At 31.2% G+C, this 27,324-nt stretch overlaps 1 protein-coding gene across 3 annotated transcripts in view; it reads right to left on the reverse strand.

Annotated features, from left to right (window-relative positions):
- NOVA1 (NOVA alternative splicing regulator 1) overlaps positions 1-27,055 on the reverse strand; it is a 172,201-nt gene extending 145,146 nt beyond the window's left edge. For 2 of the 3 annotated variants that reach the window (XM_044665049.1, XM_044665048.1), the window contains exon 1: positions 26,917-27,055. The gene's annotated coding sequence lies outside the window, so the exon portion shown is untranslated. The remainder of the gene's footprint in view (positions 1-26,916) is intronic. The other variant, XM_044665047.1, reaches the window with a different exon arrangement.
- Between the last annotated feature and the right edge of the window lie 269 nt (positions 27,056-27,324).

Consider the following 27,324-nt stretch of genomic DNA (forward strand, 5'->3'; position numbering starts at 1 on the left):
TCACATCTACTAAGCCAGTACTCTAATTGTCTCTGATAGAAGAAGGCAGGTGTTTATAGTCATATCCACTCACATACCAAATAAATTCTATTAAAATATCTACTGGATATATGTTCTGATTAATATACAAATCGTTTTTCTTTTCACCATTTTGAGCCAGTTATACAACTGATTCTATTGGCCAGTGATTCTCTACGTAACTCTATTATAATAGCTTTAACAAATGCTAGCTTTGTTTATGAACTTATTCTTTTAATTTAGTCTAATTACAACTACATTAGCCAAATGAAATTTCGACAACTATAAATTCAAATTAAAAATATATAACATCAAATAAATAAGATAATGTTGATTTCTTTTTTGAGTTTATCTAAATTACAACATAGGTTCAGTTTAAAAGACAATAACAACAACAAAAAGGAACTAGACTAGAATGACGAATAAATAAAGGAAGAAGCATGCCTAGCAAGCCAAATTAAAAGATACAGGCAACCACATTTTAGGGAAAACATTTAAGCCATACATTTAAAAGTGGTTTACCTTGGAAAACAAAATTTAATTGGTGGTTCAACTTAAATTTAAAAGGGAAGCCAAATGTATGTTCACAAATCCTAACTCCTATAATCCAGGAAGCCACAACTACCACAGTGAGTTTTAACAGTTTTAACAGTGGTTAACCATACTTCCTCCTACTACAGAATTTATGTACTAGAAAACTATTCTGATTTCTACTCATAATGTTTCACATTAGTAAATAACTATCTTGATTCTCTCAAGAATGATCAACCAATAATACAAATGGATAAAAAGTCAGTTTTAAATAAACATTTTTTGCAAGAGAAATCAAATAGAAATTTCTTAATTTATTACCAGATGGTATTAAACTAGTTTTTGCATCCTGTAGTTTGTAGTTTAGGCAGTTTAGATGCTCTTTAGTGATGCCACTTTTTATTGTCCTAAATTCTAAAAACTATCATTTAATATCTAGGAAAAAAATTTTTGAGCTGTTATAAAAGGATAAAGAGAAACAAAATTGCCATAACCCATTTTCTTTTTTATTTTCCCAATTATATGGAATATCAATTTTCAACACATATTTCCCCAAGTTATAAGATCCTAATTGTCTCTCTCCCTCCCTTAGATGGTAAGCAATCTGAACTGGTGTGTGATCGCACAAAACATAATTCCATATTGGTCAGTAACACAAACCACTTTCAAAATCAGTGAAGGGATTATTTCCTAAAGATTTGTTTTTAAAGTATGGACCTGTTTGGAAATTCATTGAACAGATTAATTTCAAATATACTGAATGGATTACTTGCTTTATGCATTCCATCAGATTAGCTTATCAAATGTATCTTTCTTCTCAAGGCCACTTCTAATAATAAACAATAAAGTTAAAATTAAATAATGGGAAATTAGATTCCATATTGCCATATTTGGGATAATTAAGTGATAGACTTATAAGTCACAGTTGCAATGAACCATGCTGACAACTTTCACTATGATGCTGTTTACTGACTTTGGCTAGAAGTTAACTATTAATATTACTGCTGTAAGAGGGAAATAGGGGAGTCTAGGTTGGAATCTCAGCTCCTGCCTGTCTAAACTTCCAAAATGCTTTAAAACCTATTTTCCTCTTACACTATTCACCTAGAATAATTCAATAATTCTACTCCAATCTAACTACCACACAGATGGCCCAACTGATATTCCTAATGCAAAAGCCTAACAATTTGTACTCCTTTTACCTAAGAAGTTCCCATCACTTCTTATTGCCTTTAGTAACAGAAGAAAAATACCTCCTCAATTTGATATTTAAAGTTCTTCCCAATCTAGCTCTAGCTTCAGACTATCTTTTAAGGTTTATTTCATGTTATATATCCTTATGTGCTTTACACTTAAGTTCCAACCAAAATGGCTTGCTTGTTATTTTTTTGTTTCGATTTTTTCCCATATATACAAGATTCCATTTCCTCCCTCTCTACACTTGCACAGCCTGTTCTCCATACTCGGACTGGTCTCTATTGTCTCTTCTCTTCTTGGAATGTCTAGTTCCCTTCATGGCTTAGTTTAAGATTCCTACAAAAAGACTTTCTTGATCCCTCAGTTGTTAGTCTTCTCCAACTTCTAACGACACTATAATTCTGGAATAAATTTCAGGGATCAACTACTACTTCCTTCATTTTACAAACAAGAAAAACTTCTCCTAATGCCTTCATTTTACAAAAGAGAAAACTAAGGTCCAAAGAGTGACTGGCCCAAAATCATATCAGTATGAACCTAGAGCTCCTGACTGCAAGATGGTCTTCTATCTACCATATCAAATTATACAAAAGATCACATATTTTAAAGCTTCAAGGGGACCTTTAAAGGTCATTTAGTCTATACCTTTCATTTCATTATACCATCATGAAGAATGGAGTCACATAGGGCTTAAGTGACTGTAAAAGGTTACATAAGCGGAAAAGTTATCTCATATATTCTTTATCCTCTTCCCCCTTTTGTAAAGCAGATATCTTTGTCCTTGGGATAATTTTCTGGGCCTTGATTGAGAGAATTACTTTCAGGAACATAGATTCTGAGAAAGAGCTGCTTGAAATTTATATATATATATACATATATATATATAAAATCCCAATTTATATATATATATGTATATATATAATCCCAATAATTCTTTTATAGCTGAGAGTATAGTGGTAAATTACTCTTAATTTACAAGTGTCCTTATGGATGGAAATATATGGATTAGATGATGGTACAGTTAGGTGGATTTGGAAAAGCTTCACTAACTAAACTGAAAGAGTACTGATCACCAGATTTATTCAGTCTGAAGGAAAGTCTTTAGATGGCTGCTCAGGAGCTATATTTGTCCCTATTCTATTCACTGACTTCAGTGAAGTCAACATACCATGCTTATTAAAATTGCAGATGATAAATTGGAAGAGATCACTAAATGCTGATCATTCCTTATCCAAAAAGATGTCATCAGGATGGCAAAAATGAGACAAAATACTGAGGATCACAAGATGACAGATTTAAAGCAGGAAAAGAAAATAAAGGTCTTCTATTCTAGCCCTCTCATGTTACAGATGAGGACACTGAAGTTCAGAGAGATTATGGGATTTGCCCAGGATCACATGGTGGATGTGAGAGACAAGTTTGAACCCAAGCTATCCTGACCCCACGTCTAGGTCTCTATGTACTATACAAAACTGCCCTTCTCAGCTTCAAAAGACCCTAAACTTTATAAGCATAGGATATATGCAGAATGGCAGGAAACAGATCCTACAAGAAAGATCTAGAGTTTCAGTGTAGTAAAAGTTACATATGAATCTATAATGTGACTATGCTATCAAAAATTAGCATGATTTTAGGCTTCAGTAAGAGAAGAATAATTATCAAGAATACAGACCATTTACTCTGCTTTAACAGTACTATATCTGCAATATAATATGTAGCTATGGATGCCATGTATATTTAACAAGAACATTGACAAGCTGGAGAGAACTCAGAAAAGGGCAACCAAAATAAGGCACTTCGAGGCTATGTCACATAAGGCTCATTTGAAAGAAATGGGATTGCCTAGCCGAGAAAATCCTTGGAGGAAACAGGACAGTTGTCTACTACTTCAAGTATTTGAAAGGTTGTCATTTATAAAAAGGATGAAACTTGCTTACCTGGTCTCATAAGACAGAAATAGAAGCCATAAATGGAAGATATAGAAAGGAAAAATTTAGGCTTGGTAAAAAGAAGGCATTTTCCTAACAATTGGGGCCACTCAAACATAAAATGTTCTGCCACTGGAGTAAGTAAGCTCCCTATCATTACAGAAGACTTCAACTGGAGATGATTGCTTTTGTGGAATAGGAAATGGGAAAAAATATTCCTATTTAGGTATCAGTTAGACAATTAGATATCCTCTCCATCCCAATTCTGACAGCTTGTCTGTAATATAAATGAGTGAACAGGGGGGTTCCATCATTTGTGCCTTGATTACTACAGGAGTATATCTTCTACTAAATTATTCAAGAATAAGGGAGAACTTGGAGAGGGTGAGCAGAATACCTAAAGCTTCTTGGAATTACAAACCACAGAAATAAAATAGAAGACAATAGTGTTCAGTCGCATGAAAAAAGAGGTATGAAGACAAGTTATTACTTAAGTTTCCAATAAGCCCAGATCCACACAATAACAATCTAAATTACACTCCAAAATCCTAGCAGTTTTTATTGACAAAGAAGATTTTTAGAGTGCGGACATCAAGCTAGAAGAACCATACTCAAATCCTGGTTCTTATTACCTCCTAGGTAAATCTGACTAAGCAAGACACTTAAGCTCTACAAATTAATTTCCTAACCTGTAAAATTAGTATTATAATACTATTTAGTTCACAATAGGGTCAAAATAAGAGAATAACAGACTCTTTTTTGTTTTTTAAACTCCTTACCTTCCATCTTAGAATCAATATTGTGTTTGGTTCTAAGGCAGAAGAGTGGTAAGGGCTAGACGATGGGGGTTAAGTGACTTGCCCAGGGTCACACAGCTGGGAAGTGTCTGAGGTCAGATTTGAACCTAGGGCCTCCCTTCTCTAGGCCTGGCTCTTAATCCACTGAGCCACCCAGCTGCCCCAGCAGATTCTTAATAAATGTCTGTTAAGGGAGAATCATGGTATCATAAGATCATAATTCCCTATAAGAAGGTACAGCATGGATACAGTATGGAGACGGAAGTCAGCAAGATAGGAGTGCAAAGCTGGCCTTTGGCTCTTTCTGGTTAGTCTTAAGCTAGTCACTTTATCTGCTTCAGACAACTCCCTTTTATCATCAACTAATTCAATTCACTATAACAAACATGCATTAAGCACTTACTATGTGCACTGCACCATGCTAAATGCTGAGGAAAAGAGTGTCCTCCCTCAGGGACCTTACATTTTAATATGTATACAGATGTATGCAGATGAATAAAGTATATATAATGTAATTTCAAGAGGGAGAGGGATAATATAACTGGGGGTGGAAAGTTAGGATACAGATCAGGAAATGTTTCATCTAAGTTGTGCTCTAAAGGAATCTAGAAATTTTACAAGGGGAAAGTAAAGAAGGAGTTCATTCTCTATGTGCAGGATCACTTGTACAAAGGTATGAAGCCTAGAAATGGAATGTCATAGGGAATAGATAGCAGGTCAGTTTAACTAGAGCAGAAAACTTGAAAAGGGTAGTATCGTGAAATAAAACTGTAATGGTACCTGTGAGTTAAACTGTGGACATCTCTAAATGTCAGACTTGGGAATTTCATTTTATCCCATATATAAGAGGAAGTTGCTGAAGATTTTTTGAGTTAGGAAATGACAAGGTCAGATTTGTTTCAGAAATGGTACTCTGAGAATTATATGGAAGATGGATTGAAGGAAAAAGACTGGGAACAGGGAGAACAATTGAGAGACAACTGCAATAATACAGGCAAGAAATGATAACCTCAACTAGGATAGAATCTGTGGAGAGGAGGTGGATGTGACAACTTGGTCCACACTAGAGACTGAAGGAGAGGGAAGAATTAAAGATGACTCCAAGGTTGCAATCTAGGTGACTGGAAGAATGATGGGACTATTGAGAGAAAAAGTTAAGAATAAAGGAGAAAAGAGGTTTGGAGAAAAATAGGAGTTTAATGAATAATATACAAATAATAATATTTATTATGTACTTTAAAGCCTAAAAAGTACTTAACACAAAGTATCTCATGTAAGTCTCATGAGAAATCTGTTAAATAGATAAACTCCAAGTATATTATTAGCCACATTTGCATAAAATGAAACTGAGTCACAGATATGCTATAGAGCCATAATCAATTACAGGCCTTTTCTGCATTTGCACATGTAAATATCTAAGAGTTTTTCAATGCTTATCCTAAACTAGATGCTCCTCTTACAAAATAAGAAAAGATAATAACATGAGGTATACGTATGTACTATTCCAGATTTTACTTACATTAACTTTTTTCTTAAAGAATCAATCTAAGTATATAACATGACCAAACACATAATTTCAAGAATCATAAAGTTCTGATCTTTATACTCTTTTAAGCTCGCAGAAATTGCCTTTGGAAGTGTAAGAAATAGAAGTGAACAAAGAGGTCTGAGAATTATTCATTTTTCCTGTCCGAATACTCATTGTTTTAAGGAATCCAAATGTCCGACCATAGGATGCTAATTTGAATTTCATTTAAGACTATAATAGGCATGCTCTAAAAGTTTCCTTTTTCTATAAGAAAAACTCAGAAATTACTAGGGAAAAGCTGGAAAGAATTGTGTTGTTTAGGAGCTCTCTAATCAAGAATTTTGGTCTCAAAGGCATACACAACATAAAACCATAATTGCAATTTTCTTTGCCATGGTATCCTATCAATCATAAATATTTAATTTAAAAATATTTTAAATCATTTAAATATAATCTTAGAGTATATGCAGATTCAAATTGCAATAACAAAATGAAGAGAACTAAAAACAGTACTGAAATATGCTCAAAGGCAAACAAAACAAGCTAAGCTGCCTGAAGAATAAACCTATATTTTGAATACTTTTTAAGTAGTTTATATATCCTGTTATACTTTAAAGCTCTTCTTAAAGTCCTGGTACTAAAACTTGCCAGAATCATTTATGGAAGTAATTTCAATTTGTAAAAAAAGGTTTTATATATGTAGACACAAAGCTGTCTGAACTCCAATTCCTACTTGTACCCCCATTATAACCTATAGAAATAGTACTAATAGACTATGACCACTGGATCACAGATTTAGATTGGGAAGGAACTTGATAAAGTATGTATTATAGAGCTGGAGCTGAAAGTGATCTTAAACTATACAACCGCCCCATTTTACAGAGAATGATACTGAAGTCTTGAGAAGTTTGAGTGACTAGTCTCATGTCACAAAGGATTGAGAAGTGGAATTTGAATCTACATAGTCTGATTTAACATTTATCTTACCACTACATCATGTGGATTCTTCCAACAATAATTTACATTATTAAATTTGTGGTATAAATTATGAAACCACTCTCTAATTTAAGGTTTAAGTAGCATGTTCAGTTATCCCCAAAAGTTTTAAAATTTAGTATTTAAAATCATATCTAAACAATGTGTTTCCCAATAATATTCCACAAAATCACCAAAAGAACTCTTATCACCACATTTTTCAGTATTCCTATTATACAATATATTTGAAAAGTACTACATATCAAATTCATTATTTGTATGTCTACAAAAATATGAATGTTTCACAAATATTTTGTATTTTGAGTTTAGTACTATAGTATTTTTTTGGTGGGAGTATATGACACTTATGAAGGAACAAAGAACCACAGCAATTTCTTGTCAAGTTAATAATATCATAATAACATAAATAAATGCAAAGAATAAATCTTTCCACCAAAGAGGCCTCAATTACATATGGAAATCTTACCTCACATATACTTCTTACAAAAGGAATATAGAGAGTATAATATATATGTTTATAATGTGTGTATAATATATATATATGTATATGTTTATTGTGTTTCTTCCTATCAAAAAGAAATGTTGCAAATTATATTCTAGATATTACTACTTATTTTGTTTAGATATGTTAATGAAATTTAAAAAGCAAGATTTGAGGAAGATTTTTCTCAGTTCATCAGTTGACTTTTTTAAAATAATTTTTTTAATTCAGGAAATCTTGGAGTAAATATGAATGGTTTAATCAGGAAATTCAAAGATCTAAGTGTTTGAATATTACAATGTTGCCTAATGATCTCTTAAGTATTCCATTTGATAACATAAAACCCTGTTCAAGTAAAAGGAATCATAAATATCTATATAAAAGATTCTTAACTATTTTGTGTTGTGGACCTCTTTGGCAATCTTGTAAAATTAAGGGATTCCTCAGAACAATATTCTTAAATTCATCAAATAAAATACATAGACAAATATATCAAAATACAGTTATCATAATATTAAAGAAACAAGTTCATAGTACCAGGCTAAGAAACCTTGTAATATCTACATGAACCTAAATACATATACACAAATATTTTGTTTTCTTAATATTTTGATCACTATATTCCAACATAATTATTTTCTTCTGTATTTTATTTTATGCATTTAGGGAAATTATTCTGAGGAGCCCCTTGACTTTATATGTGTATATGTGTGTGTGTGTATGTCTCATTCTTGGTAACGTATCTTTATAGTATTTTTTTCCCTTTTAAACAAAAGAGGGGAGATTCTTATAAACTTTTATGCATATAACTTTTGAACATCTGTTGCCTGATATTTCTGTGGAGTAGAATGAAATTTTGTTTTTTGTAAACACAACTGACCAGGCTTGAGAGAAAGGGTGAATCTTAGTTTTATTTGTAGAAAACTGGTAAACAAATGAAAAAGACTGTATTCTCCACAGTTATGATATTTATTCATGAACTGTATTTCATTGCCAATGCACACTGATACATAAACTAACTAAGGGCAAAAATAGCTAGTCAGACAATGTTTACCTATAATAAAAAATACAACTTATTTATTCCAAAGAATGTATTGAATGTAGAATGATATAAAAGAGTTGATATAACCTATGTCATTTTAAGATATTGGCCTAACCAGCCTTCATTCAAATAAAAAATATAGTAAAGTGAAATGTAAAAATTTGTGGATAATATGTTCCTACCTATATATGTAAAGACAGAAAAAACACTGAATATTCAATTAAATGACTCTGAAGATGTCATTCTTATCTCAATTAGACAGTAAATAATTTCAAACTGTGTACGTCTTCACAAATAGGTCAGAAAAAGTTTCCAATGAAATTATATTTACTCATTTATGTGTGTACACGTGTGTGTGTGTATATATATGTATATGTATATGTATATGTATACATGGATAGTATGTGTTTTTCTGTATGTATACACACACATGTGGAATCTTACAAAATTGGCAACTAAATAAAGCCAGATTCATCATAAGGATGTCATAAAATTTAAAACTTTAGGCAGTGATTCCCAAAGTTGGAGCCACCGCCCCCTGGTTGGTGGGTGCTGCAGCGATCCAGGGGATGCGGTGATGGCCACAGGTCTATTTGGGGGCGGTGAATAACTGTAAGGGGGCTGTGATAGTATGTAACAGGGGGTTCTAAGTAATATTTTTTCTGGAAAGGGGGTGGTAGGCCAAAAAAAGTTTGGGAACCACTACTTTAGAGGAAAAAAAAGATTTCATTAGGAATTACATAGCACTTTCAGCTATCTCAAACTGTTCTTTCCCTGACAAAAAAGTCTATTTTCTTGACACCAATATTCTTTCTCAATATTCTACAAACCATGGAGCACCCAAAACTATGAAAAATCAAAAAGAAATTTCAGTGGTCCAAAAAACATAATGTGTATTTTGGGCACATTTCTACTTCTAATAAAGAACAATTTAGACTGGATTTAATACTATCTGAGATTTTTATCCATGGATTTATCCACGGAGCCATATTAGAAGTAAAGTAATATAATATGTAGTTCTCTGGAATTTCAGCAATTAACTACCCTACATAGAAAGGAAAGTTTTTCATACCAAATTTCATACCAAATTCCATGCTATAAGGAATAATGATAACTATATTAATTCTCTAGTAGAATATAATTTGGCTCATAAGAAATGACAGGCTCAATTTGATAATGCAAAATATAAAAATTAATATTCCTCAAGTTTTTTTTGTATAAATTAGTTTGGAAATAATTTGGCATAATGGAATTAGGTTGGAGAAAATCATTTAACTTTTAAGCATTCCCAGACACCGTTCTAAGATTTTAAATAATAGGTGAGATGCTGATCTGTATTTTGGGGGGTTGAAGGTAGGAAAAGGATAATCATTCTACCCCCTGAGGAGTGGCCTATACTAATAAAAACACAGATTCAGACTACTAATTATGATAATAAAAAACTTAAAATAATTCATCATACCAATTTTTCAAATGTCAAAGAAAGTCTGTCAATATCAAAAGGAGGAATGTACACAGGGGATATATTTTAATGTTAAACTTGATAAAAAGCTTTACTTTATATTGCCATTGTCATTTTTTACAATAGAACCCTAAACTTCTACAAAATTTCAAATTCTCTTAGTACTTTAATCAATTTTTTTCTAATATGAGAGAATTGTATAGAAAAATATCAACTCAATTAGAATTTATTAAGTATCAAGATCTTCAAGCACTGGGTTAGGTAAGCACTAGATGTTCATGCTCGAATGTATATAGTTTACAAAATCTATTAGTAGAAAATGGGATATATATAAATTTCAGTTCCAAAATAGAAAACTTACATAGGGAGGTCCACTCTAAATGTTCTTACTCCTTCCACCAAGTCTACCTTTTGTAAAAATTAATTCACCCATTTAACATGAGCCCATAAGTAACTGAAATAATTTCCATTTGCTAATCTTTCAACAGAAATTCATTTTTAGTTCTTTTAATAATGCCATTTGTAGAGGGGGCAGCTGGGTAGTTAAGTGGATTGAGAACCAGGCCTAGAGACGGGAAATCCTAGGTTCAAATCTGGCCTTAGACACTCCCAGCTGTGTGACCCTGGGCAAGTTACTTAACCCCCACTGCATAGCCCTTAAGGGTTTAAAAATTTTTTTTAAAAAGAAGCACTCCTAAAAGGAAAAGGCGTTATTAAAATGTTATATTGGAAAGAGTGCTAGTTTTTAAATTGGACAGTTTGAATCTCACCTGAAATTTACTATTTATTTGATGTTAGTATTAATCTCTCTAAGGCTCAATCCTCATCTGTAAAAGAAAGGACTGGACTAGATGATCTCTAAGATTCCTTCAAAAATTTCATCTCCAAATCTATGATCTTATGATTCAAATTATAAGGTATTATTCATATTTGTATGTTTGTATAACTACATATTATTACTATTCATTTAAAATGTTCATTCTACCACTCTACCCAATATTTAAATTTAAAGGAAATATGGTGATTAAGGTAAGTGTCTTTAATTAAAAGTAATGTTTATTAAAAATAAGGAAAACTAGAATCTTATTTTGAAACAGATTTTTCACTAAAAATTGGCCCAAAGAAACTTTACTGCAACAAAACAAATTGCAACAACTTTTAAGTTTTCCAACCATAAAACTAATTAATATCCCTACTATTACAGTAATAACAATAAGACAAACTGATATGTATATACCACTTTAATAAAAGCAAAGTATTTTATCTTTTATCCCATTTGAACATCACAACAACCATTTGAGGTAGATGCTATAATTATCTATTTTACATATAAGGAAAGTGAGGATGAGGTTATGGTCAAGCAACTTACCAAGGGTCACAAAGCCAACAAGTTTCTTAAGCAAAATTTTAACTCTGGTCTTTCTAATTCTACATACAACATTCCATAACACTACTCCATCTAGCTGACCCAAACTTCATAGTATATAATTTTTGTTTATTAATCTATGCATTGCCATAACAACTTTCTACCATTAATTTTCTACCATTAATTTGTTCTAATTCAACATGAACTAATACAGTCCAGAGACACATCACGTAATTCTCTACAAGAGTACTATAAAATATCCCACTTAAGTAACTTTTAAAAATTCTCATTAACTTTGTGACAACTTCATAAAATAAGTTAGTTACTACCAAGACTGAGACCCCATGTAGTTAATTTCTGTTCAGAACAGATTTTTATAATAGCTGAAAACAGGGATTTACAAAGAAAAGGTTTTGTCAGCATTAACTATAGGCCCAACAGCAGGAGCCAATATAATAAAAGTAGCAGTCTTCAACTGTAAAATTACTAATCCTGATAATACAGTACATTAAACATGCCATTTGCGATATATGCCAACCTAAACTACCACATATGGCATATCTATCTCATTATCACAGTTTGTGTTTTCATATGCAGAGCTGCTCTAGTTTTTAAACAAGATGTCAAATCTACCATTCTATCTAAAAATGTGATAAGTGTTTTGAAAATGACACAACACCTTTTTTTAAAACCAGAAAAGTTCTCATTTCAAAAGCAGGGATCATACTATTAATGTGGTTCAATTAAATTCAATTGGCTAATACTTAATAGCTAAGAAGGTAATATTAAATATGAAAAGAAATTTTTATTAAGAGCAATAATTTCTAAATAAAATCTTCACTTCAACTTTTACATAGAAATGTTTTCTAAAATAAAAATTCCTATTCAAATATTTTCACCATTGTTTATAGTGCAATACTGTAATAAGTAAAAAAAAAATAGCATACAGATATGTTTTCATAGCTTCTCCCTCTGACTTTTGGTCCATCTGATACATTTATTTCATCAGTATAAGGAAGCGTTTAGTGAAGAAACTCCCTGAAACTCTCCCTAAGCAACTGTTCTTCAATTCAAAGTCTCTGATAGTTGCTTAGGGCATTAACAATTGACTCACCTATGCTCACCTATTCTCATATATGTGTGCATTGGGATCTCTCTCTCTCTCTCTCTCTCTCTCTCTCTCTCTCTCTCTCTCTGAGTTGCAGAGAGCATCAAACAAATTGGCAACTAAACTCAGGAGTCTTTCTAGCTTTAAAGAAAGTTCTCAGTCCATTATGTCACAAGACTGTCCCCATTCTCTATTTCTTTGAAAACATTTTAAGAACACTGGAATTTAGTCAAAAGTTTGCAAGGGATACTTTTACTTGCATTCCCTCCATTCTGTCCAAGTTAACCTTGAGCTTTGCAATTGGTATTACCTAATCCTTAATAGCACTTCAATACAGATAACATTCTGAATATTTTTATTTCAAATCTCCAGCTGGTACTTAATGTCACTTCAGCTGTTCAATTTTTAATGTTTCTCTGTATAAGTAGCTAAAGATCTCTTATTAATATGAAGCACACACAGATTTTAAATCTCCTTTTCCAAACTGAAAACAGTACTAAAGATTTTTCGGGAAGAATTGTCCTTTTGAACATATTTAAAATTAAACCATTAGACTGTGAGCAACTTGATAGAAGGGATTGTATTTTGCCTTTCTTTGCATCCCCACAGTTTTAGCAAAGTACATGGCACATAGTAGGTGCTTAATAAATGTTTACTGACTGACTGGTTTAAAGTTAACAAAACCTTATTTTGGGGTTAGTCTATTAAATATGTTAAATAAAACCTTATTAAATTTCTATAACCAAGGCAAAAATTTAAGGCGAAGATGTAACATTGGTAACAAGAGTTTAAATCAATTCTAAGTTTTTAACTCAATGCATTCGTTTTCCTAACACATTCCAATCATCATGTAGGCAGTAAACTATTTCTAAAGTCACAGACATATGTAGAAGTCTCTATGTACATACATATATGTGTTTATGTATTTATATGTAAGTATGTATTACATATATAGCAAAGTAATTTCCACAAATAGATGATTGTGTCCAATTATATGGTATGATGAGCTAGCACTAGAGCTAAAAAAAAAAACTAGATATCCCAGACATTTAAAGAATTCCTAAGAGAAGACAATATTGTCTCCATTTCAATTAAATGAACAATTACTTGTAGATAATCAGTTACCCTCCACTATACCAGATACAGGAGTCATGTATGATGAATGGTGAAACATCTAAACTCTGGTCAATTGAAGCACATATATCATTAGATTTTAAGATGTCAGCATAGCACAGGAGAAAGAAAACATGCCTCTGAGTCTGGAAGGTCTGGATTCAAGTTAAGTTTCTGACATATAGTGGCTATGACTCTGGGCAATAATATTTAAGCTAATTGTGAGCCTTCTCTAAGCCTAAAAATTTCCAAAAAAATTGTCTATCTCTATTGGTAGATAAGAGTTTCATCACCTGGAATTCTCTATTCTATTAAAGTCACAGGTCTGGATCTCACCCCCTCATGATCATTAGGTCATTCAAATATCACTGTAGGTCTTCATTGTTTTTACTTAATACATTGATGGTCAATTAATTTGCAAAGATCTTAATATATAGAAATACTGTATTAGCCTCAACTGTTTTGATTTAGCTTTTCCTCTTATACTAAACTATCCCTTAGTTTCATATAAAATATATAAAACTAAGATGCAACATTAAACAGACTCTAAAACAAAATATATAATGTAGGATTAACCATAGAAGCTCTAAAAAACTGATACTCATTTCAATTAAAATGTGTAAAAGTTAATAATGATGAAATGAAATCAAACTATTTTCACTAACCTAAGAAGTATCTCACCTCAATAACTAAATTCAGAATTTGATCTCAAAGTTTCCCAAATAAGTACTGAAATAATCCAATCCCAAAATAATATCCTAAATTATAAGCAAATATTATTACTATGAATAATAGCTAACATTTACAATAGCACTTTAAGGTTTGCAAAGCAAATTACTTCATTTGATTAAGGAAATTGACTACTATATTAAACTAAGGGAGAGCAACATAATAGCACTCTATTCTTCAACCTGCATATTTCACAATTTGCTGAACAGATGAAACATAGAAATAATAACCAACAATAAAAATTAGCATTTAAGCAGTCCTTTAAAGTTAACAAAGAACATAAACTAACTCAATTTTCCTCACAACAACACTGTGTGGTAGGTGCTATTATTTTATTTTACAAATTTTACAAATAGAAAAACTGAGGCAAAGAGAGAAATCAAGTCATCCAGGATCACACTATTAGTGTTCAAGGCACAGCTGGACCTCAAGTTTTCTTGACTCCAAGTTTGGCCCTCTACCAATGATGTGGCTTCTCACTAGTTTTGTAACTCTGGCCAAATAGCATCATCCTTTGTGCCTTCGTTCTTCACAAATTGAAGATAATACCCTTGCACTACTTGCAGTACAGAGTTATTATGAAGAAAGTGCTATGTAAATTTCAAAGTACCTAATAAATGTGAGCAATTCTTAGGTTACATATTCATTCTCATAGGACTAGTAGAATCTGCTTCAGTAAAGAACATTGAGGGAAAGCATAAAAAATTAACAAATCTGTAAAACTGAGTATGTGTGAGTATACAATATATATGGTGTTGGCATGTGACATTTATTCCCACTTTTAAAAGTACATGTTAGAGACAGTATATATAGGCTATCAAAGAAAATTTTCAAAAGCATCACCAACATTTAGAAGTCAGTGACCATATTTTCAATCCTGTCAATTTAGCTTAAAAGTAACCAAACACCTTGTTTCTGATATATGTCTTCCAGGAAATGTTCTAGAAAGGCTTCCCCTATGTACACATAAACAAATGGTGAAGGGCTTCTGCTTATTTCATGAAGAACCAAATCTAAACCTGGGTATTATTTTTAGTTGTGTAATTAATTTGTAGTTTCAAACCATTTTCTACACCTTGGAGCTGACCTACGAAAAAGCCTCATGGCACTATAAACTTCTTCCAGTTACTACAGAATTATCTTTTAGAGCGCCCCTATCCCTACTCCACACCTTTCTCATTGACTGACCTTTCCTTCTCCTCAGCTCAAAGTTGGTCAAAAATATTATGACTTTAACTTAGGTCCATGTTTTGCCTGAGTAAAAGTAAAAGATGAATGCATTGAAGCTCTATTTCAACACTGATATGATAAGCATACTACTTAATTCCATCATCAGTTAAGTAATTGTGAAAGAATTGTAAAAAAAATTTTTTTAAGGACTTAGTATCATGTTTTACAATTATATGAGTTATTAAATAGTCCTTAGGCTTCCATCACAGGAAAAACAAAGATTAGAAATGCTAATTAGCCTAAAAGGGTCATTTTCAATAAAATAAACTAGATATTAAAGCAATTATTAAAGCATTCAAAACAATTAATAACTGTTCTAGATAAGGCATTCAATTTTAATTGTATATATGCTCAAGATTATCTGTGTCTTTTAATAGCTAGTCTTCCCAAATATAGTATCATAAACCCCTGGTCATATTCATATTTATTAAAGTATAATAAAGACAATCACTAAAAATGACAAAAACAAAGTATCCATTAGAGAACACTTGGAAAATTAATTTTGAACCATCGATTTTGAATTTTCTTTTTTTATCCTAATATCTATTTCTTTTATAAACAAATAAGAAAAATAAGGAAGGTGGAGCAGTGATGAAAGCAAAGTATAAATGCATGGAAATGTTGAAAAATATATCAGATTAATTAGAAATCAAATCACCCAAAGCTTATTTCCATTTTCAAATCATCACAAATATAGGAAGAGAACAAACAGACCATACTTCAGCTAGGCAATATAATCAGGTCTATTTTTGCTACAAGTTACTACCTAACTAGAACCTTGTCTTTTGTCCTTCAATATTTCAAGCTAAGTGATAAAACAGTTATTTTTTAAATATTTTCTTTGCCTTTGTCTTAGTAAACAAAACAACATTCTACATGACAAGATTTGGTTCAAGGAAGGCTTTCTATGTTTACTCTTAGTGCCAAAAAATAAAAGGCAGAGGGAAAAGGAAGAAAGTAAACTAGAGTTTATGGTTCTATATTCATATTATGGAATTTCTTGTATTAATATATTGAAATGTAAACTGACATAAACTGGTTAATTAAATAATTTTTCCTAAATGTTACATTCAGAAGAATTTGGTTGGACCTCAGTTTCCTCATCTGTAAGATCAAGATTTTGAACTAATAATTCACTCAAAACCTCTCTTCCAACTTTAAATTTTGTGATTCTTATGAACTGATCAAATCTTTCAATAGAAAGGTACTTTAATATGTGTTTATAGTTAAAAAAATTGTTTCACATGCAATATGGCAGAGAAATTTAAAACACTAGACATTGTCAAATAGATATGGATAAAACATCCCTGAACTTACATGATTTAATGAGAATATATACCTTGACTTATAAAATATGGCTTTTTTTCAACTTTTCAAATATATACTAAATAAAAAAATTATATAGTCCTTTTGAAAAGGACTGTGTTCTGTCATGACGAACAAATGGTCTTTTAAAAGCAAATGCAATTCATAGTGTATCACACACAAAAGGTACCAATAAATACTTGTGAAACAATAATAAACAAACTCAAAGATAAAAAGTTCATCATAAAGAATTTATAATATATAAAAAAGAACTTTTCTCATGTTGATTTTTAAAGTGTATCTTCAGAATTGAAAATCAAAAACTATTTGTTGAGTTAAGCTAAATATAAAACACAAATTTCTTCAGTTCCTGTATCCAGCTAGCCATATGGGTATATTAGCTCATTTATAAAATAATCATTTATTAGTTAAGCATTGCCTGAGAATTAGTAATCCAGAAAATGTCTTCTCTAGACCTCACTTTCTTCTTCTGTCACATAAAGAGGTTTGATTCAATGATCATAAAGGACCTTTCTAGGTCAAAATTTTCAACCTATGATTCTATGTTAATTACTGAGTACCAAATAGCCCCTAAGAAAATGAAATATCACAAAATTCTTACAATTTTTTATTTATGTAAATATCAAAATATATATGGACCTAGGCAAACTTATTAGAAACCTACAGAATTTTAAGTAAAATTTCACATTTTAACCTGTTTTCTAAAATGTATCAGGTCTCATAAAAAACCCTAAATTTAGAAATAATGTTCATATCAGTAAAATCAGGGGGAAATTACTTCCAAATATGCAAATTTTCAAGAACCGCAAAGTGAAACTATTTGAGAAGTGGAAATTAATATGAAAATAGAAAATGTTAAAAGGTGAGAAGAAAAGGAAACAAAAAGTACTGGAAAAGTCAAAAAAGCCACTGGAAACAATAAGCAAGGGCTGAAGGGATTATGAATGTGGTGTAGAACACAAAAAAAGGAGCTATGATAATATCTATTTTTTTAGCCTGACTTTTTTGGCTAGAGGAGAAAAATTTGAAGCAATTAGTGAGATTAAGAACAGAAATATTTGCAAATTTAACAAAGTTAAGAAATCAATGAAGTATAAATGATTCAAGAAATTATGGAGGCAATGGGAAAGAGTTGCATTTCAGAGATAAAAATTAAGAGCTATATAGACTTTCACCAAAGCCTGTATGTGCAGTGGGAGAAATGCATAATCCTAAGGGAAGGACACAAGGGAATTACATGAATAGCCACAAGTGAGAAAAAGGTAAAAGAACAAATACTGTACATCTTAATTAGATTATGGAATATATAGTTTATGGTTGTTATAGCAGTACCCTATCAAATCTGAAAATAGTTTGATAATCACTATTCTTGATAAATCGACACAAGCACAAAGAGCACTAGGATATAACAGAAACCCAGGTTTATATAAATGTCCCCCCAAAAACTACAAAATCAAACAAGACCAAGGACAAAAAAATATAAATGCTGATCAAATTTGTTTAAACTACAGCAAACAGTCTAAATTATTCCAACAATCCAACTATTTCCCACTTAAGCCATTAACATCAACCTTCTTTAAATGAGCTGCTGATTATAGTTTCACCTTAACTTATCCATTCACCTTAAAGAAATACCATTGAGCACCAATCCAAAAAGTTGATTACTAGCCAACTTAGATAATAAACTTGATAACAATGCATTCAAATTCTGAAGAAACAAGAGCAACAAACTACTTCCAAATATATCTGGAAGAAATTAATTATTTTCTAGTGACAAATTTAAATGCAGAAAAATACATCAAAGTAAACGTCCTTCAAAATCTGTGAGTTGAGATTATATGATTTACCCTAATGCTGAATCAAGGAATGGACATTGGGATATTATGTCACTGTACATTCAGATAATATCTAAAATTTGTTACTAGAAACATATGCAAACTGTCCATTAATTTTAGGATAAACTTTTTTTTCTATAATTTAGGGGTGTCTCAACCTTTTTAATAAACCAAGGACATAACTTCTTTAGTTACTTCTTTTGAGTTGCCAAAATAAATAGTTCTTAAAAATGGTTACAAAGTCTAATTTCTGTTCAATTTAGGTCCACATCATCAAAATTTTGAAGGAAAATACATCTCATTTTTCCTCATAATTTTGTGAATGTAGATCAATGAAATCACATAGCCATGGTATAAAAAAGGCCCTGTGTGTTGTAGATGTGAATAAATAAATACACACACCCACATATCTGAATACATTTTAAACCTTGAAAACTAATTTGGAATGATTTTAAACCTTGAAAACTAATTTGGAAAAACTAATTTTTCATTCTGTGGCAACTTAACATTCTATGGTAAACATGGTATAATGGCACTTCAATGTATAATCAACTTGATACTGTTCAAAATTACTAACATCAAAAAAGTAGTTATTTCTAAAGGCTTCCAGATACTTGATATCTTAAAGAAGTGTATAATGCTACTCTATTATTTAAAAATTGAACTCCCGAAAAACAAAATGTTGGCGATTGCTCATATACTGCACGTCAGTAGAAAGGCCAGTATGTCTTAGAGCAAGAAAGAAAACCACTAACATCTTAATTTACCAATAATGAAACTGGTAAGAATAAAATTAAGTGATCAAGAATACTTCATTTTCATACCAAATAATCTTACCTGCATCATATTGTTCTTAAAAAACTCAAGATATTGATTTCATTTTTCATCTGATCCTGTCAACGATGCCATGACAGGCCCTGCAGGAAGCAGCAAAACATCAATGATGGAGCGCAGGTTTCATGTGTTCTCACAAACCAGAATCTATTATAGGCAAGGGTATTCACTCAATTTTTTAAAAAATGCTAAATACTAAAATATTTCAGTCTGTCGCAAAAAGCCTTTTGTCCTTTAACAGGCATATTCACCGTATTTGTGAAATACCCACAAGTAAAAATCATAGGCAACTATGAATGTGAAATATCTGAGTGCCAATTTTAAGTGACTGACAGTCAATCCTTAACAGTCAAAAGAACTCCTTAAAGAAGGGTATGCCATTAATTTCAATATTAGGTAGAATTAACAATGAATGCATTTTTTAAATTTTACCAGAGAATATAATATTTTGAAAAGTTAAAAGATGGGACACTAATTTTCACTATATGTCTTGACCAGAGATGTTTAGTTTCATGTTGTTCCTTTATTCATTTCGAGACAAAGTATACTACTTTACGAAACTAATTAAACATACTTTTTTTCAAATTAAAATTTTCCTATAAGTTGATAATATTAATAAAAATTTCAGGAAAAATGATATTCTATCAGGCATTCTAGGGAAAAATCTACAAATTTAGAAGCCAACTTTGAATTATACTTCAATACAGTAGCAAATTAAGAATGTTAATAGAATTATAAGAGCCAACAATATTTGTTAAAAACTCTATTCACCTAAAGTAAAACCCAATTACCTAAAAATAAGATAACCATTCTCTCAAATCTAGCAAAAAATTGTATTGACCTTATGAATTTGAAAGGAAATTAATTTACATTTACATGAGGCCTAGATCTTCAGATCAGGAACCATAACTGAAATTCCCCTAAAGACACTCAGTGTAGCCACATAAATATGGTTCAAAAAACAAAAGGTTAAGGTACAAAGGACTTTGACTAGATTCAAGAAAGATGAAAAACCAAACAAGCCCTAAACTAATCTGAGAAAAGAATTTTTACCTAATCTTTTTTAAAAAATTGGACAACTAAATTTCAGTTTAATTTGTTGAAATGGTACTCAAAAATGAAGTTTAAAAGAACTTCCCTATCATCGTTCATGTACCTCTGTTGTCACATGTGTAGGAACATAAAATACCTAGTAAACTTTAGTGCCACGATAAATCATGCTAATCAAAAAGCACACCAATGTTTTAATGATAAAAAAGTTAATTTTAATACAAACATTTCACTTACAACTTATTGTTCTTATATTAAATTTTTCCTACAGATCAATTTCTACCTGCTTTTTTTCAAATTTTTACTTCAAATGGTCATATTTTTTTTATTTTTTATCTCTCTATCATCCCTTGCGTAAGACTCTACTTTTTACATTGTTTTTAACAAATTCTTCTTTTGAGAATATAGATTTAAAATAAACTTCCCTTTAGAGACAAGTATGTGGACATGGCTATTCTATATATGTAAAGAGATAGAGCAAGAGAGAGAGAAAAACTTTACTAACATCAGCATGAAAAAGAATTGGAAAAGGTGTCCTCTTCATTTCTGGTGTGTAGAGTTTGATATCATGACACTACGGCCTCTGAGGGTCAGATTAATTAAGCTTCAGAGCAGCTGCAATGCAACGTGAGAAGCACGCTGCCACAGTTCTCACCAGTCCAGCCCAATTACCTGTAGTATTTCAGCACTGGACGAGTGACAACCACCCCTCTTCTACAAAGTCACTTGTTCCCACTGGTCTACTGATAAATGTTAGAACAAACTAACCTCTTTTTGAGAAGGGCTGCATAGCTGAGTGCACCTGCTGCAGGCTGCAATGATGAGTCCCAGAGAGATGTTTGTCAGTCAGATCTCTGCAGATGTTGTTTAACTTTATGCTAGAGCTGTATCCAAAGATGGAAATGAGATGGCAATCAGGCACAAACCTCCCACCCCATCCCCCAGTGCTATTTCTAAAAGCTGCACTAACTCAAAAGTTATGCTTTTACCAGCATTACTATACTAGGCTGAAAAAAAAAGAAAGAAAAAAGTCTAAAACTGCATCAATGGTAATGGAAGAATAGAATTACTATTGCATCTTTTAGGAAAAAAATTTTTACCAAGGATTTGGACTTTAATTAATAGATTACATTATATTATATGTTATATGTATATCTTTCTTTATGCCTACAATGGAAAGAATCTGCCTGTAGACAGTTTTGGGTTTTGTTGTATTTTCAGTGACACCATATAACCACTAACAGATTTCCTAAAGCATAGTTCTTTTTCTCCAATTTATTTCAGGTAGCACACCTAGAGTATTTTCATATTAACTTTCATTAATATTTTCTTAAATTCTCTTTAAAATGCATATGACAGTGTTGTGTGGTATATTTATTTGTTGACAGGGTAATTAACTTATAAAAATTAAAATGTTCAGAATTCCACAAGGCGTCAAATAGCATTTTTTAAAAACTACTGAAAATAACACAAATTTACCACAAAATATAAGTATATGAAATGTTGCTATCATGCATCAATAACACTGAATACACTGATTTTTTTGGTTATTGCACTGTATCTTCAATTTAGTAATCACAACATGGCATTAAGAATTTAAAAAGCATATGTGAACATATGATTTTATTTTATTGTTATTCTATCTTCTTTTGAAATGTTCATGTTACATTATCAGTCAATATGTATTAATAATATTAATTCCAAAATTTTTATTATCTTTAGAACAATTCAATGATGAGATGTTGTTTTCTAGTTGTAGCAATGACCTATCATTGGTGAAGTCCTTTATAAACAGGATACAATTCACAATCTTAAAGCAACATAATAAGGTTAGTATTAAATGAAGAACAATAATAAGCAAAGCAATTTTCAAAGAGTAATTATGATTGAATTTTCTTTGAAAGAAAAAAATGTCAGTTAATCATTGCTTCTATACTTTCTTCCCTGCCCACCTCCCAATCAACTAAATCACAATATAACTGACAGCTGTCCTACTGAGAATACTTTCTATAAGCAGTGGTGTTTGGCTTTATAGCTTTTCCCCTAGCTTTTTAATTGTTATAATTAGTGTGATTCTAGTTATCTAAATGATTTTGTGAGAAAACGCAAGCCTCAATGCTTTTAAGTTCATTAGCCTTTCCAACAAAGTGAAAAAGTATTTGTAGCACACTTTGGGAAGTCAATGATAAAAAAATATTGAACTATTTATGTTTTATTCTAAATTTAGTATAGTGCAATAATTTTTCAGCAACCATAAAAACAGCAGGAATTGGTTTTATCATAGGCCCATTACTTTTCTGATCTCTAAAAGTAGCAATTATTTCTGACATCTAATTATCAAACCCAAAACTTGGTCAAAGTTTTCTCTACCCACTATCCACCATCATCTCCTTACCCCCCACCAAAAAAAAAAAAAAAGCATTAAGAAGGGTAGGAATGAGAAGGAAAAGAGAGTAGAAGTAGGATGCTGACCTCACCAAAAATAAATATTCACTAATTCTTGTTTTCACTTTGCAGTAAATTAAAACATGTATCACCTTTACCATGGCAAGAGTCACAAATGAACTGAATTTAGCCAATTATACAATAAAGTTGTAAAACCAAGAGAAATAAAGTGAAAATATGATTTATGAATATTAATGGGGGAAAATGTTTATTTGATGTCCAATTCTACTTTAAAACCATAAAGAATAGGTTCAGGTGAAAGTTATCCAATTTAATTACTATCAAATACCTTCAGAGATTGACATGTAGGATATCAAGAATATTCTTCCTATTTGTAGGAGACATGTCGGAAGTGTCATGTACAAACAAAAATTAAGCAGAAACAACAATACACAAATGTAAATAAAGCCCCTAAAATCTACGTAAGCGTAAGACACACTTTCTACATAATGTTTCACAGACAGATTATAGAGTAAGTTTTACTGAGGTCCACCTAAATACTGATAAGAGGTGGAGAATGCAGCGAATTCATAGAAATTTAAACATAACTCCTCTAGATTGCATAAAGCTCAATTACCAAATCATGACATATTACATAGTTGAAGGTAATTGTTCATCTAAAATCCAGTGAGTTACAAAAAACAAGTTGGCTTTTAATCTAACAAAATACTTTGCCACAAATGTATATAGAACATATAAAGAAATCTATTTGCACTGCTTTTAGTTAAAAAAATATTGCTCAAATAATCCCTCAAAGACAAGTGCTTCATTCCGACTTTAAAAAAGCTAGATAAAAGTGAGTATGTAGTATAGCTCCAAAAAAAGCAAAACATAACATCCACTTGTAGTACCTTTTCCCCAATGCCATATGTGAAAACATATATATTCACAATTCTATACAATTTCACATTATTTTACTTGACAATACAGTACATTTTTGTCTGAAATTTAAAAATACATCTTACAAGGAAATATCTGATTTATCATATCAAATTCATATCAGTCTAGTAAAAGTATTTTTTCTTCACCTATTTCATACTTTCTTTGAAAGGGTATTCAGATAGTGCATTTCAGAAATTTTTAAAGAAATTGCTTAAATAAAAAGGAACAAAAACACAAGACACTTGATTTTTAAAATTTGCTTTTTATTATTCTGGAGTGGGAAATTATTTATGAAAATGATCTTGAATTGTCTTTTACCTTGTCATATTTTACCCCCATAGGATAAAAGCTTTTCATAAATATCTTAATTTTTCTGTAGAAAAATTCTAACTAAGCCTGGCAAAACACATTATACCCCAAGGTAGAAATTAACCTTGTACCAAAACAAAAAAATGATGTAGAAAAATATATTTAAAAGTATACTTTGTTTGAAATAATCTATTAGATTACATAATAAGTGGCATCTTTTCCCAAAATGTTAAACTTTTCCAAACTATTAAATGTCAGACTCAATAATTCTTGATGAAATAAACATCAGACATATGCATGCTAACAACAAATTAATATTAAATAGATATAAATGCATATATACACATATACACAGAAAGCACAAAATGGACTTCCAAATTATTGCACAATTCCTAAAGAATTTCTTACACTTTTGTGGAATGAATCATAGCTTGATGTTTTAACTAGTCTTAGAAATAAGCAAGGTTCATATCCTTAATACTACATGAGTAAAAGAAGGGTTGGGTGAAACTCAGAAGTTATTAGCTTGGGTGAATACCAGGACTTCTGAAATTCCACAGGCTTATGGATAAAAGCAAAAAAATAAAGAGATAATCAAAAGTCTGTCACAAGATAGAAATATTTGTTAGGTCTATCCACACATCACAGTGGTACAAACCTAATTAAAATCATGCTTGAGCACAAAATTCACAAAGTTCCTCATTAGTTTACAAGGCTTTATACTTAAAATTGATTCCATAGCATATGACTTAGAGATGGCATTCCACCTGTTACAGGCAAAGTACAAGCTTTCTTTTATCTTGACAATTCACTCACATTAGATCTGTTTACATAACTGTAACACAACAGAAATTTTAATTCACCTCATTCTAGCTTAGTTTTTTAAAAACTCTCTTGCTCTATCTGAACAATCTGCCTTACAACTATAAAAAAATAAGTAATTCCAGCTTAATCAGAGGGAAAAAAGCACATGCAGCTATGTAGAGCACTAAACAAAAGATCTAATCCTTGGTGCACCCTTTCCAACCCACCGTAAATAAACTATATTCAAATGAAAAGGCATTTAATTTACTATTTGGAATATCCTTCATAAACACCAATTTTCTGTAACATCCCTGCACATCTGATACCACCTCATGTATAATGCAAGGAAGCTATTTCATTTTCATCTATTGACAGTGAATTTAATTTACCATTGCAGCTCTTTTCCCAGAACTATTACGTTATTAATTCTGCAATCAAGCTCTTTTGAGTGCTTTTATTTCTACTAAGAGTTTTCAAAATTCCACATTGATTCTTTCACCATAATATACCTTTCAAAATGTATGAATATGAATATGTTAGCAAACTTTCCTAATGCATAAAGAAAAGTTTCAGTGACAAGGAAAGGTATCTACAAAACTATATGCTACTAAGCCCTAAACTTTACAGTAACTTTAGATCTATAATGGTACATTTTCGTTTCAAAAATTCATGTGTTAACCCAACATACAACAAACAATTTACATAAGTAAATGGCAATTTTAATAAGACTGAACCTTCTTATCCAGAATAATGATCCACTTCTGTCTACCAAGAGAATTGGCTATGAAAATGAAATACTCCAAACGTTCTGCTTACACTCATGCCAGCTGTCTTTGCTGTTATATAGAATTCAGTCATCTTACTGAATCTAGATCCCCGAAAGCAAAACAGCTTTGCCTTCCTACAGAAAAAAAAAATCGCAATATCGGTCACCTCAGCACCAAATTATCAACTTAGAGTGAAAAAGATACCACAACCAGATGGCTATTTCTAAATAAAATCAACAGCCAAGAATGTTTTACCTAAAAGAATTATTTTAAGATAATTAAATCCCATTTGTTGGATAAACAAAACAATAGTCAAATTAACAACACTTTGGACTGTACAAAATATGATTCCCCCCCAAACCACCACCACCAAAAGAAAAAAAAAAGGCAGAAATTCCAGAGGGAAAAAGCAAAAAAAATTACATCCAAGAAATCTGCCCTATTCTTGCTACTAGGTAATTATGGATATCACATCAAAATGTTCACTAATAATTTTATGCAAATAGAATAGGTATGGAACATATATTTTGAAGATAGATTATACTTCTTATATAACTCTATAGTATATTTTCCTTTCACAAATGTGATATATACACATTATAAATGAAATATCTTAAAGAGGCAACACTTGTCCTCCTTACTTCAATCTAGGGCCAGCAAACAAAGCAATGAAGCAGATAGAAGGTACCTAATGGATTTAGAAGTAAATGGCCCATTCTTTAAGGAGCAACCCCCTCCTCTTTTTAATTCACTTTAATCTAATTGTCATTACAATGATATCTGAAAACTTCAGAAGTATTTTCTTTCCTAATGTCAGCTGTCAGGATTTTCTAGATTATTTTCCCTCCCCACAATAAGAATAAAGACTTAACAAAAAAAAAATCTCAAAAGAATAGTCTTAAAATCTCAGTCTAAATCACTTTATCTCACTTTAACAATAAGCAATATCAAATCAATTCTAGAAAGGAACATAATAAGCAATGTTCATATTCTTATTATTTCTATAATGTCTTTTAATAACAAAAATAATTCCCTTCCCATAATATTTATGAGAAGTCCTCTGTGCAGAACATCATACATGAAGATCTAGTCTATATCTCCTTGATAATTCAAATAATGTGCTCATCATTGCACCTACCTGGGTAAAAATCTTTGGACTTAGACAGCTTGATGGTGGCTCCAGTTTCTTTTTGCAACTGAACAATTGTCTGTCCTCCCTTCCCAATTATAGATCCAGCAGCATAACTAGGTATGAGTACCTTTAGAAAATACTGGCCGTCTTCTGAAAAATGGAAAGACAAGTAACCAGGTTAATGTGATTTCAGAAACTTTCTATCTTCTCCCCCAAAGAGAAGCAGTTAAAGTACTAGATATACAAGTATAAAAAAAGATAAGAAACCAAGGAACCAGTTATATACTAAAGAAGCTTTTGAGTACAAAATATATTTCTCGTTGTAAAGAATTCCTTTCTTTTGAAAGTGGGCAAATAAAATCTAAACATAATTCCATCATTTTGCAGTGCTGTAGAAACAGATGACTAAATTCC

Source organism: Gracilinanus agilis, chromosome 2 (assembly GCF_016433145.1).
Source record: "Gracilinanus agilis isolate LMUSP501 chromosome 2, AgileGrace, whole genome shotgun sequence".
Classification (NCBI taxonomy): Eukaryota; Metazoa; Chordata; class Mammalia; order Didelphimorphia; family Didelphidae; genus Gracilinanus; species Gracilinanus agilis.